Genomic DNA, 14,174 nt, shown 5'->3' on the forward strand with positions numbered 1-14,174 from the left:
CTTTGGACGGTTCAAAAATCCCATGTTACACATACGATAAAGCCCGAAACGCGTGAAAATGTTCCGAATGTAAATCGGGTGAAGTAGGCGCTCTATGTATAGAGTTAGATTATGCGTCTAGATACTATACCAGAGGGATCGGTCAATTGTGGGTTATTGATTAAACTGGGCGAGTCTACTTACTTATTACTTGAGGATGAAAAAACGTGTTTTTAAATATTGCTCTTAAACAAGGGTGGCGGTTGAACTACTAAAAGTACAACAACAGTTAATTCACAACAAATCGTACGGTATGTTTTATAATCAGTAGAAGCTAGTCGTATTTACGCTTATGAGACCTGTTTCACCCATAAGGAAAGAATTCACAGATCCATCATGAAATATTTTCCCCAGCGCGCATATACTTTGCCTATTCAATATGATCCTCGGCCGCGATCAATAACATGCAATCAGCAAGTGTAAGTGCTTGTTTCACAAACAGAATGGGTTTGGATAAACATTCAAAAGTAAAAATTAACTGGCTGAAATTGCAGTCCTTATTTAGAGTAATGGTGATTCACTTGAGTATTGCGGATTGGCATATGCTCTTGAAAAAGCAATTATCTACTAAAATGCTATGTACAGCTCTTTGCAAATGTGGTAGTCATGAGTTATGTATGCAAAATGTTGATTAACTAGATTCACTGGCTATCCTGGATAATAAACATTATTCTATAAATGTACTATACAGGGTATATTTATATCGATTTGATAGTAGCCAAATAAATTCAAATCATTTAAATCAGTGTTCAACGTTGCCTTCAAATTAGTTTGTTGCTGAAACCAGGCTGTGTAAAAATGGTTTGGTGCTTAATTTCGAAAAAAAACTGATAAGGTTAAACCAAAATCACAATTAATTATCATTTGTACGAAAGAGCGATCAGTGAGCTAAGGTCTTATAATTTCAATCTGATCTTAATTTAAGTCCAGAAAGGGTTTTCTAGTGGAACCAGAAACATTCTAGGAGGCAGTGGCGATGCTGCTTTATCCGCCAAGGAGCGTTCTTTTTTTTCATCTATAAAATTGTATATACGAGGAATGATATAAATTTACAAGGGATGAGTTGTCAAGAAATAACCAAATTAGGATCAATATCTTGGCTCCTGTAACAGAAGAAGAGGGTGAAACAAATTAAACTAATTAAATTGTGAGAAAATCCTGTTAACTTGATGCGATTAAGACCAGGCTTTTAAAGAAATGCTTGGATGAGCACTCCTCATTCTTTGCACTCTTTAGGATACATCCATGAATTTTAAGTATATACCAAACGAGTTTAAGAATTCGTTGATAAAATATGTTCCCATGTCCAATCTCCAATTCTTTTCAAAGATTTGGAAATTGTAGCTGATTCCCGGTAAGAGCAGCAGTGTTTATGCTACTAGATACCATTGACCATCAGACACAGCCAGAATCACTGAATGTCGCCATATCTAGGCGAACTACTATTGTCGTGTTTGTTGAAAAACTGTTATCGACATCTGTGTTGATGATGTGATGATGTGCAGCGTTCCTAGGGGTAGGTAATGGGTGCAAAGCGTTACATAATATATACTTAACCCGTGGGTGAAATATGCAGAGGATATAGAATGCTTCATTTACACACCAACGATACACAGTTGTACCTATCCTTAAAGCCAATAGAAGTTAGGTATGGCACCGTACCGAGGGTTGCCCCTCAGAAATCAACTAGCTCCAGCTCTGTGCTGATAAATCAGAAGTAATGTAACATCCAAGCATAATTATTTGCTCATTGTTGGCGTGTCGCGGAAGGCCGTTTACCCTGTGCTCAATTTAGTTATGTATGACAGTTCTAGACTCGAATATATATATCAAGTAACAGTTCATCTCTGTGTGCAGGTCTGAATATCCAGAACTACGCATGCCATGAATATACTACCACTTTAGATTCCCTACAGTTTGTTGGGTAATACGGATGAGTAAAGCCAGTCTACCTACTCGTCTACCTATCGGTCATTCTGACTAAAGTACTCGATCTTCTAAACAAAGATCTGAGAATGACCCATTCACATTCGTCTTCTGTATAATTTGGATTTCCGATATTGCTATTTTCATTTTCGCAAATCTATTTTTATTTTGAACCGATCAGACGACTTGCCTCAACAAGCCTTTGGCTGAACCATCAAAATAGCGTCGAATGTCAAAGGGTGAGAAAAATGTGCAGTCAATCTGGGGCTAGAACCTGGGAACTCTCGCTTACAGGGCGAGTGACCTACCGACTGAGCTAACCGGCTGTCTGACATCTTATGTAACCATGTCCGTACTATGACATATGATTTCTCTCAAAACACGAAGGCGTAGTCGCGATGTGGTCGTCATAAGAATTGTAAATATGAAAAACCCAAGCTAAATATAGATTTTTTAAACTTCTACTTTCACATACAAAATGTTGTAAGTAAGGCTCTGATTGGCTGATTAGCTAAAGGTCGTCAGAACGAGGCTATCAATAGCACATCTTCAGATCCTATGTGCGTAGCGTTAATTGGAGATGTACTTTAGTCAGATTGCCTATCGGTTTCTTTGTTGTCTCTCCGAAATAAAACATCGCTGTAAATACATTTACACTACTGACTAGTGTACAAATCAAAACCCACTAGAGCTAATGCGGCTTTATGTATTATTTTAAAATTAAGTTATTAATCCCCCGCCACGAGTGGTGGGGGTTATAGGAATGGTCTCCGTCCGTCCTTCCGTCCTTCCGTGTTCCGCCCTTCGTCCTTCCGTAACATTTTGTGTCCGCTCTGTATCTCCTAAACCACTTGAATGATAATCATTAAAGTTAGGCCAAATGATCACCTCATCAAGACGATGTGCAGAACCCATGAGTCAGCCATGTCGGCTCAAGGTCAAGGTCACAACTCAAGATTAAAAGTTTGAGCCTTTAATTTCGTGTCCACTCTTTATCTCCTAAACCCCTTGAAGGATAATCATGAAACTTGGATCAAATAATCTTCTCATCAAGACGATGTGTAGATCCTATAAGTCAGCCATGTCGGCTCAAGGTCAAGGTCACAACTCAAGGTCAAAGGTTTGAGCCTTCCATTTTGTGTCCGCTCTGTATCTCCTAAACCCCTTGAAGGATTTTCATCAAACTTGGGTCAAATGATCACCTCATCAAGATGATGTGCAGAACTCATAAGTCAGCCATGTTGGCTTAAGGTCAAGATCACAACTTGGGGTCAAATGTTTGAGCCTTCCATTTTGTGTCTGCTCTGTATTTCCTAAACCCCTTGAAGGAATTTCATCAAACTTGGGTCAAATAATCACATATCCAAGACGATGTGCAGAACTTATGAGTCAACCATGCCGGCTCAAGGTCACAACTTGGGGTCTAGGATTTGAGCCTTCCATTTTGTGTCCACTCTGTATCTCCTAAACCCCTTGAAGGAATGGGTCAAATGATCATCTCACCAAGAACTCATGAGTAAGCCATGTCAACTCAAGGTCAAGGTCACAACTCAAGGTCAAAGGTTTGAGCTCTGTATCTCCTAAACCCTTTAAAGGATTTTCATGATACTTGGGTCAAATGATTCATCTCATCAAGGCGATGTGCAGAATACATGGGTCAGCCATGTCAGTTCAAGATCAAGGTCACAGCTCAAGGTCAAAGGTTTACCCTTTCACTATCCATAACAGTGGCGGGGGATTTAGCTGTCTTTCAGACTGCCTTGTTAAGTTTATAATTAATTAGAGGGAGTACAGTTTTTCTTTTGGTTGCCATGTTGTGTACATAAATGTAATATAGAAATATTATAGTCTTTGAACAGAGGCAGTATATTATAACATCACAATAAAAGCTTTTCACGGACATGCAGTTATATCAGATATATTTATATAAAATTTTGTCTTGTCCTTAACACTCATTGTTACAATTCAAGTACTAATCCCCAATGATAACGCGATTCCCGTCGAAACGCGAGGACGAGTCCATTTTATGACAACTAATAAAATAACAATTCATAATGCTTGCACATTATCTGACAAGAAAATATAGTATTTCTTTCATTTAAACTATCTAGTTATTATACTGCAACATAACTCAGTCGGGTAAAATGCAGATAACAACTGGACATAAGCAAATCGTTTTGTGAGTTCGAATCCTGATGAGGATTCTTTTTTTTTTAGATTTTTTTTTCATATTCGTTTTCATTTTTGTTTCCATATTTTCTTTCTTTCTTTTGATGGTTTGTATTTGCATAGTTGTCTTTATATAAGTTATAACATAATATTATGTACATTATTCGTTTAAATGCATGCCTTTAATTAATATCATCTTTGATATGATGCTAAAACTTTCTCATATGCCATATACTAGTAAGCTTTAGATATTTCTCTGTCGTGTTGTCACAGAGCACATGAAGGGATCTAATTTTTTATGCAAAAATAAGATAAAAATTAAATGTCAATGCCAGTTTCGAACCCCCACGGCAAAAGATTTTGTTTAACATGCTTTATCTCTGAGCTACTTTTCAATTGGTACTAAATCTAGAAATATTTAGATTTTAAAATTTTAGAAAAATGCTGAATTCCCAATGTTTCATTTTAATCAATTTATAGTCATGTTTGTAAACATAAGTTATCGTTGGGGCATAGTAATTTCCTGAATAAGTACGTCCGTAAGTACTGACCTGGCCCCAATTTCACGAAAAAACTTAAGTAATTACTTAGCTAAGTCTGTTATTTTATATGCCTGTATTTGCTCTTTATGTGTCTTTAACGTTGATTTTTTCAGCTATAACAGAACCGTATATGACTATTTCATAGATTAAAACACAACAATTCTGAATTTTAAAGAAAACGATGTATAAAAATAAGAAATATACTTAAGAAAATACTTAAGTTCGTTATATTGTGCTTAAGTAGAAATGTGATATTTGCTTGACTGAAATAAGTACTGCAGACAAAAACTACTAACCATAATATAATTTAGCTACAAAAACATTGTTACAGAAAAAATCAACATGAAATAACAATAAATTAAGCAATAGCATAATTTTGAAATAACAGACTTAACTAAGTAATTACTTAAGTTTTTTCGTGAAATCGGGGCCTGGCTCACACTAATCTTCGCCAATATTTTCTGACGTTTTCGTTAATTTACACAATATTTGTATCCTGAAATGCTCTATATGCAGTTAACCAATGACACGGTGGCGTAGTGGGAAGGTGTCTGACTTCCACGCACGTTACCACAGATTCGAAATCGCCTTAGAACATTTATTTTAATGTAATGTTATCTATACCCGTTTTAATTTTTACATTATTTTATGTATCGTATTTCATGAATTTTAATTGTTTTTTTTTATTATATTTATTTTCAGGAACGCTGGTGACAAGTGATTTGTCTTTTTATCTAAGATACTTTAAAAAATATTCCATTTTTTACAACGGGTAAATATGATAATTTTTAAAATGAAACATAAATATCACGATACGTTTGATCAAATAAGTGGTACGTTTGCATATAAACTTTGGGAAAAAATATGGTCAGATGTAGGACTCGAACCCGCAACCCTGATATTGGCAGCAAAACGCTTTGTCCGCACAGCTACCTGCACATGCGACAGCGTACCAATTAAGAATTATATATATGTAATATGCATGTCGCTATTTATAGTAATTTACGGAAATATACGGAATATTCATGAGTGCAGGTCAATACTTACGGACAATATCGATGGTTAAAAATACATAGCCTGTTTATTATCGGTTAATACGTTCAAGCGACAATGATCACACGAGAACTACATGCAGATATAGACTTGCCATAGTACACTTACCAGCGACCACTATTACGGGAAATATTAAGTGGTAGTATGGGACTGGAAATTCATGGCATGGCATAATAAGTACCGCCGGACGCAGATGGCACCTAGCCAGTAATGATACCTCGCGATTAAACTAATATGTAATACGTTGTTTGGTGGTATTTGTAGCCCCGTATTGGGCAAACTACCATAAGTCTCGCAGAATAACTAGGATGTTAATTCCGTCATGAAATCAGATTCGCCCTTATATTGTAGAAGCTCCACTGGTTATCCGTAAAATACAGGGTACACTCCCACATGTCTACGTTCATTCATTTCGCAAGGTGAAAAAGCCGACCCGTCGAAACTCTCATAGTTGATGGGTTGGGCATTTCCCTCGGCTCCTACACCTAGTAATTAGCCTTATAATTTGGCGTATTTATGTGGATGCGTCAGACGTGAGATAGTTTGAAATATCTACACCAAGTTATCTTGTTGAAGTATATTATACAAATCCTAGTCACGTATTATTTTTTAATCTTAGGCCTAAAAAAATCTTTGTTTCTGGTAACATGCTAAAAAAAACAAAACATTTAGGGTCGGGCCAAAAATTTAGGGTAAGTCGGGATGCCGGAAACAAACAATTCTTTACGCCTTATGAGAGGATATACATGTTTCCTTCATATGACATGGGTACAAACCCTTGGAGGGACGGACTTCATATTTCAGTCCAACGACCACCTTTATAATGCTTTAATGTAATTTTGAGGGGTTTTTACCTAAAGTCGCCTACTATTTCCACTGCAGAACTTGTGCTTGTAAACCTAATAACCTATAGTAATTACATCCGAGGTACTGATAAAATGTTTTGTGGGAAGCCGTTTTATATGTCACGAAGAGCGTGCAGGGACCTACCTAAGAAAGGAAAACAGTAACACTAGCTATTTAACAGCATTCCGCCGAAAAGTGAAAAACAATGATATACGTCATTTAATGTATGTAATAATTATTTAGCTGACACTATATTTAGAAGAAAGGAAACTAATTAAAAGCAGTGAATTTAAGACATGTTTGAAGAGGTCTTGACCTGAAGCTTTCTCGAAATACTCTTGCAGATAAAGATACTATTCCTGGCGATATTAATTGTAGGTAGTAGTGCATGTGGTGTCATAGTTTTTAAAAGAAGGTAGGTTTAGTTGTCTGATCGGAGAGACTGGAAAGTAATTAATTAAATTACGTTCTAGAATGTATGTTTTGTCAGATATATTACATTAATTGTCTTTGAGCGATGAAATAGTTTGTGAGTCTTGTTCGGATTTTATTTTATTCGTCTAGTGTCAGTTTTGGGAGCGGCTACAAAATTTATAATGTGTGAAGAGTTTTCGTTTATATACTTTCTTTAAAACAAATTTTGGCTTGGTATACAAAACCCCTCCTTTCTGTGTATCGTAAGCAGGCCCACAAAAAAGGAAATAGCCATATATTAATGGATACACGAGGTAGTTTCGACGGTTTCTCTGTACTGTCTGGAATTCCATGCTGCTGTAGCAGTGTGTATATAATGTATATAATTAGTCTATGATATCGATTGTCCGATTAGCTCAGTTGGTAGAGCATCTGACTTGCAAGCAGAAGGTCGCAGGTTCGAGTCCTGTATCGGGCTGCACATTTTTCCGCTCCTATTACATTGGTGCCGTGAGTGTGGTGGCTAGCCTTGGAATCCTAGAGCTAGGGTGAAGCAATGGCTGGGTTAGTCAAAAGAATCTGAGTTTGTCTTTGAAAAAAGGAGGGAGGAATGTAGCAGTGTGTATATAATGTATATAATTAGTCTATGATATCGATTGTCCGATTAGCTCAGTTGGTAGAGCATCTGACTTGCAAGCAGAAGGTCGCAGGTTCGAGTCCTGTATCGGGCTGCACATTTTTCCGCTCCTATTACACTGCATAATAAAGATTTACCAAATAGCTGTAGTAAGTCGGGGTTACTTCTAGTCTGTTCCACTGATCTGTCTTAGCAGTTAATATGCAGTATAAACTCGTGGAATTCTTAATTCGATACTAAATCAAATATAAATCAATAAAGAAAAACCCTTGACAGTCCGTGATAAAACCGTCACACCGTGACGGGTTTTAGCAAATCTTACCGGAAGTGAAGTAGTTGACAAAAAATAGAAGCGAATTTTTTGTTTACAGTCAAAATGAGTGTAAGCAAGTCTGAGGTGTCATAACATCCTTCATACTAGAAAAAGGTTATTTCATATTGATTTTTGTATCGCAGTTTTGAGGTTGTTATCATTCGCAATGAGCGAAGGTGTGATTTAGTTACCCCACCCACATATTCACACATGATAATTTCAGTTGTTGAAGGTTATTTTGGAACTTAACAACATTTCTATCGTTGATAAAAATGTAGTGGACGGGGGTATTAGTTATACTTTTAGGTATATTACACTGTTGGCAAAGTATCAGCCAGCAGTTTCCAGCGAAGAAACCAATATGGGCCTACTGAGTATGGCATACATGTGATAAGTTCAGAATCCCAAAACTGGAGGTTTGCCATTTTTCAGCTGGAGTTTGGGTCTCAAAACTGGAGGTTTTTTATCGACATAAATTAAGCAGGCGGACACAAAACTTGGAGACAAAATCCAACATTTTAGGCCACAAAATAACGCATAAGTCTACACTAGTCTAAATAATGAGACCTCGGGCAGACCGATTTTACATTTTGATATTTTACGTTGTCTACCTAGAGGTCTCAACCAGAAACAATCAAAACTGTGGTGGAAACTGGTCAATTGAAATTACGATTTATCAGTAGTCACGATTTTTCTTTAGCCTTAACTGCTTACCTGTTGTTTTAAATCATAAATAGTAAATAAAAAACATAAGAACAGGACATATTTATCAAGAATTTCTGTTGTAAAAAATTTAAACCTCTAACGTTTCAATTGTCTTCATGTAATGGCGGTCGGAGGCGTGACCAATGAAAACGCTTCGTGTAGTAATGTGTTTACCGGTGATCGGCCATTTTCCAATATGTAGTACACTCGTGTTAAACCTTGGCATTTTTTTAACTGCCATAGTTTGAATTTTCCTCAAGAAATCTCGGTAATATATACATCATTGAAAGGGAAAAATTACAGGCTTTCTATGTATGTATTTCTTTTTTTTATCCGTTGCATTATTATAACATAATTCCCGCCCAACGGATTCCATTGGGTGTTACTTACGCAAAGAAGAGGACAGTGCTACCACATTCTTTACCTTTTCTGGTTTGTACTCGGAGGCGGATATCGACAAGTCAAAATAATATAACGATATTCAACTCTCGAGTACAATTATTTGGACTAAAGTCTACACCAGAAGAAACAATTGATCCTCATGAATAGCTCTTGATTTGAATTTTGACAGAGTTATGCCACTTTTTAACTTACATTTTTTGGTTAAAGTTTTATATAATGTCCAATATATCTGTTACGTTCAAAGCTATTGACTGTTACGCCCCTTTTACTGGCAAAGCTTTAACTGCCCCTTTTACTGGTTACGTAGCTATTCCAGTCCCTCCGTATCTAGTACAGCCATTGAGACGAACACGTCATATGCACGAACACTCCCTTAGGCAGATCCATACAAACATTAATGTTTTTAAGTTCTCTTTCTTTCCATACACCGTTACCCTATGGAATCAGCTGCCACCCCTGATCGTTAATCAGCCTGATCCTGAACATTTCAGACATGCTGTTAACGCATCCCACTACTATTAAGTGACTACACCCTGTTTTATCCTGATTTTACTCTTGTTAATACAGTTTTATCTTGCACTATCTTCCTTTTGACATCTTACTGTCATTCTTTTAACTTTATTCTGGCACAGACGCGCACCTGCTAGTTATACCCGAAAGGGGCGTCAAGCAGTATACATACATACATACATACATACTGGCAAAGCTTTAATTCAGAGTCAATCACTGAGAAAGGTCGAGCATGCTGTTTTACAGAAGTTAAACAGATTAAATTTGTTGAAACAAAGTCTCAATTTAGGTCTGGAATGGTGGTGAACATGCATTAACATTATTCTACTCGAGGACTGAAGAAAAAAACGAAGCCCTAAATTGGTCTGAACACAACCCATAAATTATGTAAATTCCTTACCCCACCCACTTTTGTATGAAAATACTGATAATGATTTTGACATGAAAAACAGAAAACAGAAATGCATCAACATGTATTTACCCTTACCAAAATAATGTAGATTGAAGTTATCATATAAATGAGTGTGTGTTTTCATCCAATTTTCAATGGAATAAGTCTGACTTATTAGCAAATTAATTTAGTAAACATTGGAAGAAAATGGCGTAACTGCATAAGGGGAAATAACATTCATTTTCTAAAAAAAGTACTGGGTTGGTTTTTCCAACAATTATTTATGTGATTTTATTTTCTTTGATTAATCAAAAATTCATTTCAACTGTGAATTATTTCTTGTGACTTGGAGTTTTTTTTGCTTCACATTGGTAAAAAAATGGAGCCTAATTGGCATTGAGATGGGTCGATATTCGGCCCCATGAGACAGGTGGAAAAGGCCCTGCTTGTCTAATCCTTTATCAAAACTTTTAATCATGTTATCAAAATTCACCTGTGAAAAACAACTCTTTCCTCCAGCTATGTGTCAAACATGTATAATACACAACAGTCAGTGACACTTTGATTTACTGTGTAAACATGTTTGGCACTCCTTGGTAATTATCAACCAAGTCATAATATTGATTGTTTACAAAAAAACATGGACGCTCGGCGTCTGCCCACGAGACCTTAAAACTGAAAGCTTTGTCTTATCAGTTCTTAAAATAGAAAATACAACAGATTTGTATACAAACATGATCTCTCCTATAGCAGGTCAGAGAGATGGCCTGTTTGCACCAGCTGGTTCATTTTAACCAGGCTGGTCCAATTGACCCATAACAAGACATGTACACATGGGCCTAATGAACCATATTTGTCATAAATATCAAATTGTGATGAAAAACTTATAAAATATGCACTTAGAAACATGTTCTCTGTCTTGTTTTGATGTGTACGCTTACTTCTGAGCATGTACTTTGTGCTCAGACAAGCATTTAAGCTGCCTTGACTAGCTTTTTGCCTCAGAACGAAGATAATATGAAATGGATTTAGAACTGTCAGTAAAGCAGGAGTTATTTGCATTGAATTTATGGTATTTTTCAACTTTTATACATTATTTTGCTGTGTTTCATCAGTTCGCCCGGCGAAACTTTGCCGCCATTTTGCAATTTTCCCAGCTGTATTATGATCATGTGACTGAAAGTAGCCATTTGAAGCTGGCGAAACTGAAAATAGTATAAAGGGAGGTAAATGTTGCCATATTTTAGTTACCGATGCAGAGGTATACGAATATACAGTTGCATCTCAAATCAGCGGAATTCAGTGTGTTTTCTTCCTCCTTTATCTCTCGGATTTTACAAAATAACGTACCTGTTTGCAAAGCGTTTTGCAGATTGTTGTAAGTGTCAAATTCATTGAAATTACCGTAAGTTGCTTTGCATAAGTAAAAGTCCAATAAATCATTAAATGTCCATACCATGATGCGAATATCCACACAATGTTTGTTAGTCCTATGCTAAAACCAGAAAAACATGCGTCTCATGAGGCCTATGTATACATGTCTTATTATAGGTCAGTTGAACTAGTCTGGTTCAAACGAACCAGCCTGGTTCAAAAAAGGCCATCTCTCTGACCTGTATAGCGGATTTTAGGGTAGAGAAGATGGGTTGATAAATTTTGTGTTCAGACTTGAATTATTGTATAAATTTTCATATCATTCTTTTACTGGCATGCAAACAGACATTCTGACATACATCTTAAATGTTTGCTTGTGCTATTTTTCATATGTCATCAAATGAAAATCAAGGCTATCATTTACTGACTAAATCAGCGTGTATGTAAAAAATATCAGTGAATGAAAAGTATTTGATAGAAATTTAAAAAGCTGAATGTTTTTGAGAAGTGAATACATTATTATTCTGATTTATAGTAAAAAAAGTTTTGGGAAGTTTGTTTAAATGTGGATTTTAAACTAATAATGGAAAAAATGACCGAAGTTATCCTGTACACCCTAAAACAGCACATATGTAAACAATAGCATGGAGAGAAAAAACATGAATTTCTATTAAATGCTGAATGTTTTGAAAAGAATAGCTGTTTTCTGTCTGATATAAAGAAAAAAAACTATTAAATTTCATTTCTTTGAAATGGTATGCAGGTAAAATTATTTAGCTATCTGCTATACCCAAAAGCACTGTATTCCAACAAATTTGACGGGATCCTAGGAAATATTGAGTTATTTTTCTTATGGGCGATATCTCCACTCCTGTCATACACTCAAAAGACCAAAATAGTGGAGGAAATTTCCGATAACATTGTCATTGCTGCTGATTTTGGTTTAAATGCTGATTTTGTTGCTAATTAATATGAGAAACATTCAAGGCAGTGGCTAGGGGTCCGGTACTTAGAACAGTATTACCAGAGGAGACGACATTTTGTCATCGACAATGGTAGATGAAAATTTTAATAGTTTTGGTCATTTTAAACAATGTTGGCAAAAAGCCGGTCAATATGAGTATTGACCGGGCCGGCGGTCAATACTGGTTAAAACCGGTCAATACTGGTCAATACCGGTCAATACTGGTCGATTCAATACTATGGTCACTATTGGGTGGTCAATACTGGTTTATTCAACACTTTTACATAATGTACATTCACAGATTAGCACAGGCTGTAAAAGTAATGTAAAAATAATAAACTAATTTGAATATGATAAAATTTTGTTCATTAAAAGTATAGTGGTCAATACTGGTCAATTCAATTTCAGTCCTTGGCAATGTGTCCTAAATTTTCAGGTCAGGTTCAATTTTGGACAATATACTTAGAATGGTCAGTGGTCAATACTAGTTTATTCAATGCTTCTATCTTCTTACAGTAGCCTTTATTTTGATTTAATTAAAGATTTTATTGCTGTAAATTACACTCATTGAAATGGACAGTACTGGTCAATTCAAATCTTGGTTCTATGCAATATCCCTGGTCAATACATATAAAAGTGGTCAGTTGAATACTTTGATTGCATAATTTTATTTTTTAAATAAAGTTACCATAATCAAGCATCTCAATAATACAGCGGGATTATTGATTATGACAGCTAATTAGTGACTAGATAGCCAGGCCTACAACATTATAATCTCTTGTGTATTGTATGACATGGTGTCAATTAGGCAATGTGACAGTTGCTACCAAAACACAAAGCACTTCCATGAAAGGGTCCAGGTGTTAACAGCAACTTTTCATTAAATTATTTATACCAGTAAAAATGATAAGATGTATCACTTGTGAATCAAACACTTACTGCTGCAGTTTATGAAATACTTTCTACAAAATTTAATTAAGTTTAGTCAAATTAGCAGTTTTTCCACTTATTGTGACATTTTTGTAGAAAAATAATATATCTTTGTAATCTAATCTAATAGAAAATGTGTGACCAGTATCAACCAGTATTGACCAATCGACCACTTCTGACCAATTTGGGAGTACTGATTTGGTTGCTTTAGCTAAACAGTCATTATTTAACTGTTCATAAACTCTGTAAAATATCTTAACAATCAGTATTGACTAATTGACCAGTATTGACCAATCGACCAGTATTGACCGGTATTGACCAAAAATACTTTGTATTTGACAGGAAACAGAAGTATTTATAATTCATTAATCCTGGGAAAAAAATACAACTCAAATTTGATAAATAATAAATAGCAATTTGAAAGTTGTCTTCTGAAGCTTTTATCGAATTCTTGTTTTTCTTGGGACTGATGAATTGAAATAGTAAACTTAATATGTTTCCTTCATGTGGATTGTATGAATAAAGTTGCAGTTATATATGTTTTTTGTAAATATTTTATTTATAAATAGCTCTCACTTGGGTTGGAGGCATGTTGAATATGAATTTTTAACAGTGATTTCCAGAAGTCATCATTACATACTCCAGTAGTAAATTGAAACCAACAGTTTAAGAGGACAATCCATGTTTGAAATAGGAAAGGAAACATTTTAATTCTTCAGTCTCAAGAAAAACAAGAAATTGATAAAAGCTTCTGATCTTGTTTTTCTCAGGATTAAATAATTATGAATACTTCTGTTTCCTTTCATTTACAACATATCCAAAGATAAATTATAGTCTCCTCTCGGGACCTCTCTTTAATAAATTATATTTAGTCTTCTCTCTGTAAATACCATTCTCAGTATGCATATTGATTACCGGATCTCTAGACAGGCTTACATGGGTTGTCAAGAGGTCCAGTA

General features: G+C 35.5%; 1 protein-coding gene across 1 annotated transcript in view; it reads left to right on the top strand.

The window, feature by feature from the left end:
• Nucleotides 1-7,931: 7,931 nt before the first annotated feature.
• LOC123539486 (malignant fibrous histiocytoma-amplified sequence 1 homolog) overlaps nucleotides 7,932-14,174 on the top strand; it is a 35,891-nt gene continuing 29,648 nt past the window's right edge. The window contains exon 1 of the mRNA XM_045324129.2: nucleotides 7,932-8,053. The gene's annotated coding sequence lies outside the window, so the exon portion shown is untranslated. The remainder of the gene's footprint in view (nucleotides 8,054-14,174) is intronic.

The sequence above is a fragment of the Mercenaria mercenaria genome, chromosome 18 (genome assembly GCF_021730395.1).
Source record: "Mercenaria mercenaria strain notata chromosome 18, MADL_Memer_1, whole genome shotgun sequence".
NCBI classification, from domain to species: domain Eukaryota; kingdom Metazoa; phylum Mollusca; class Bivalvia; order Venerida; family Veneridae; genus Mercenaria; species Mercenaria mercenaria.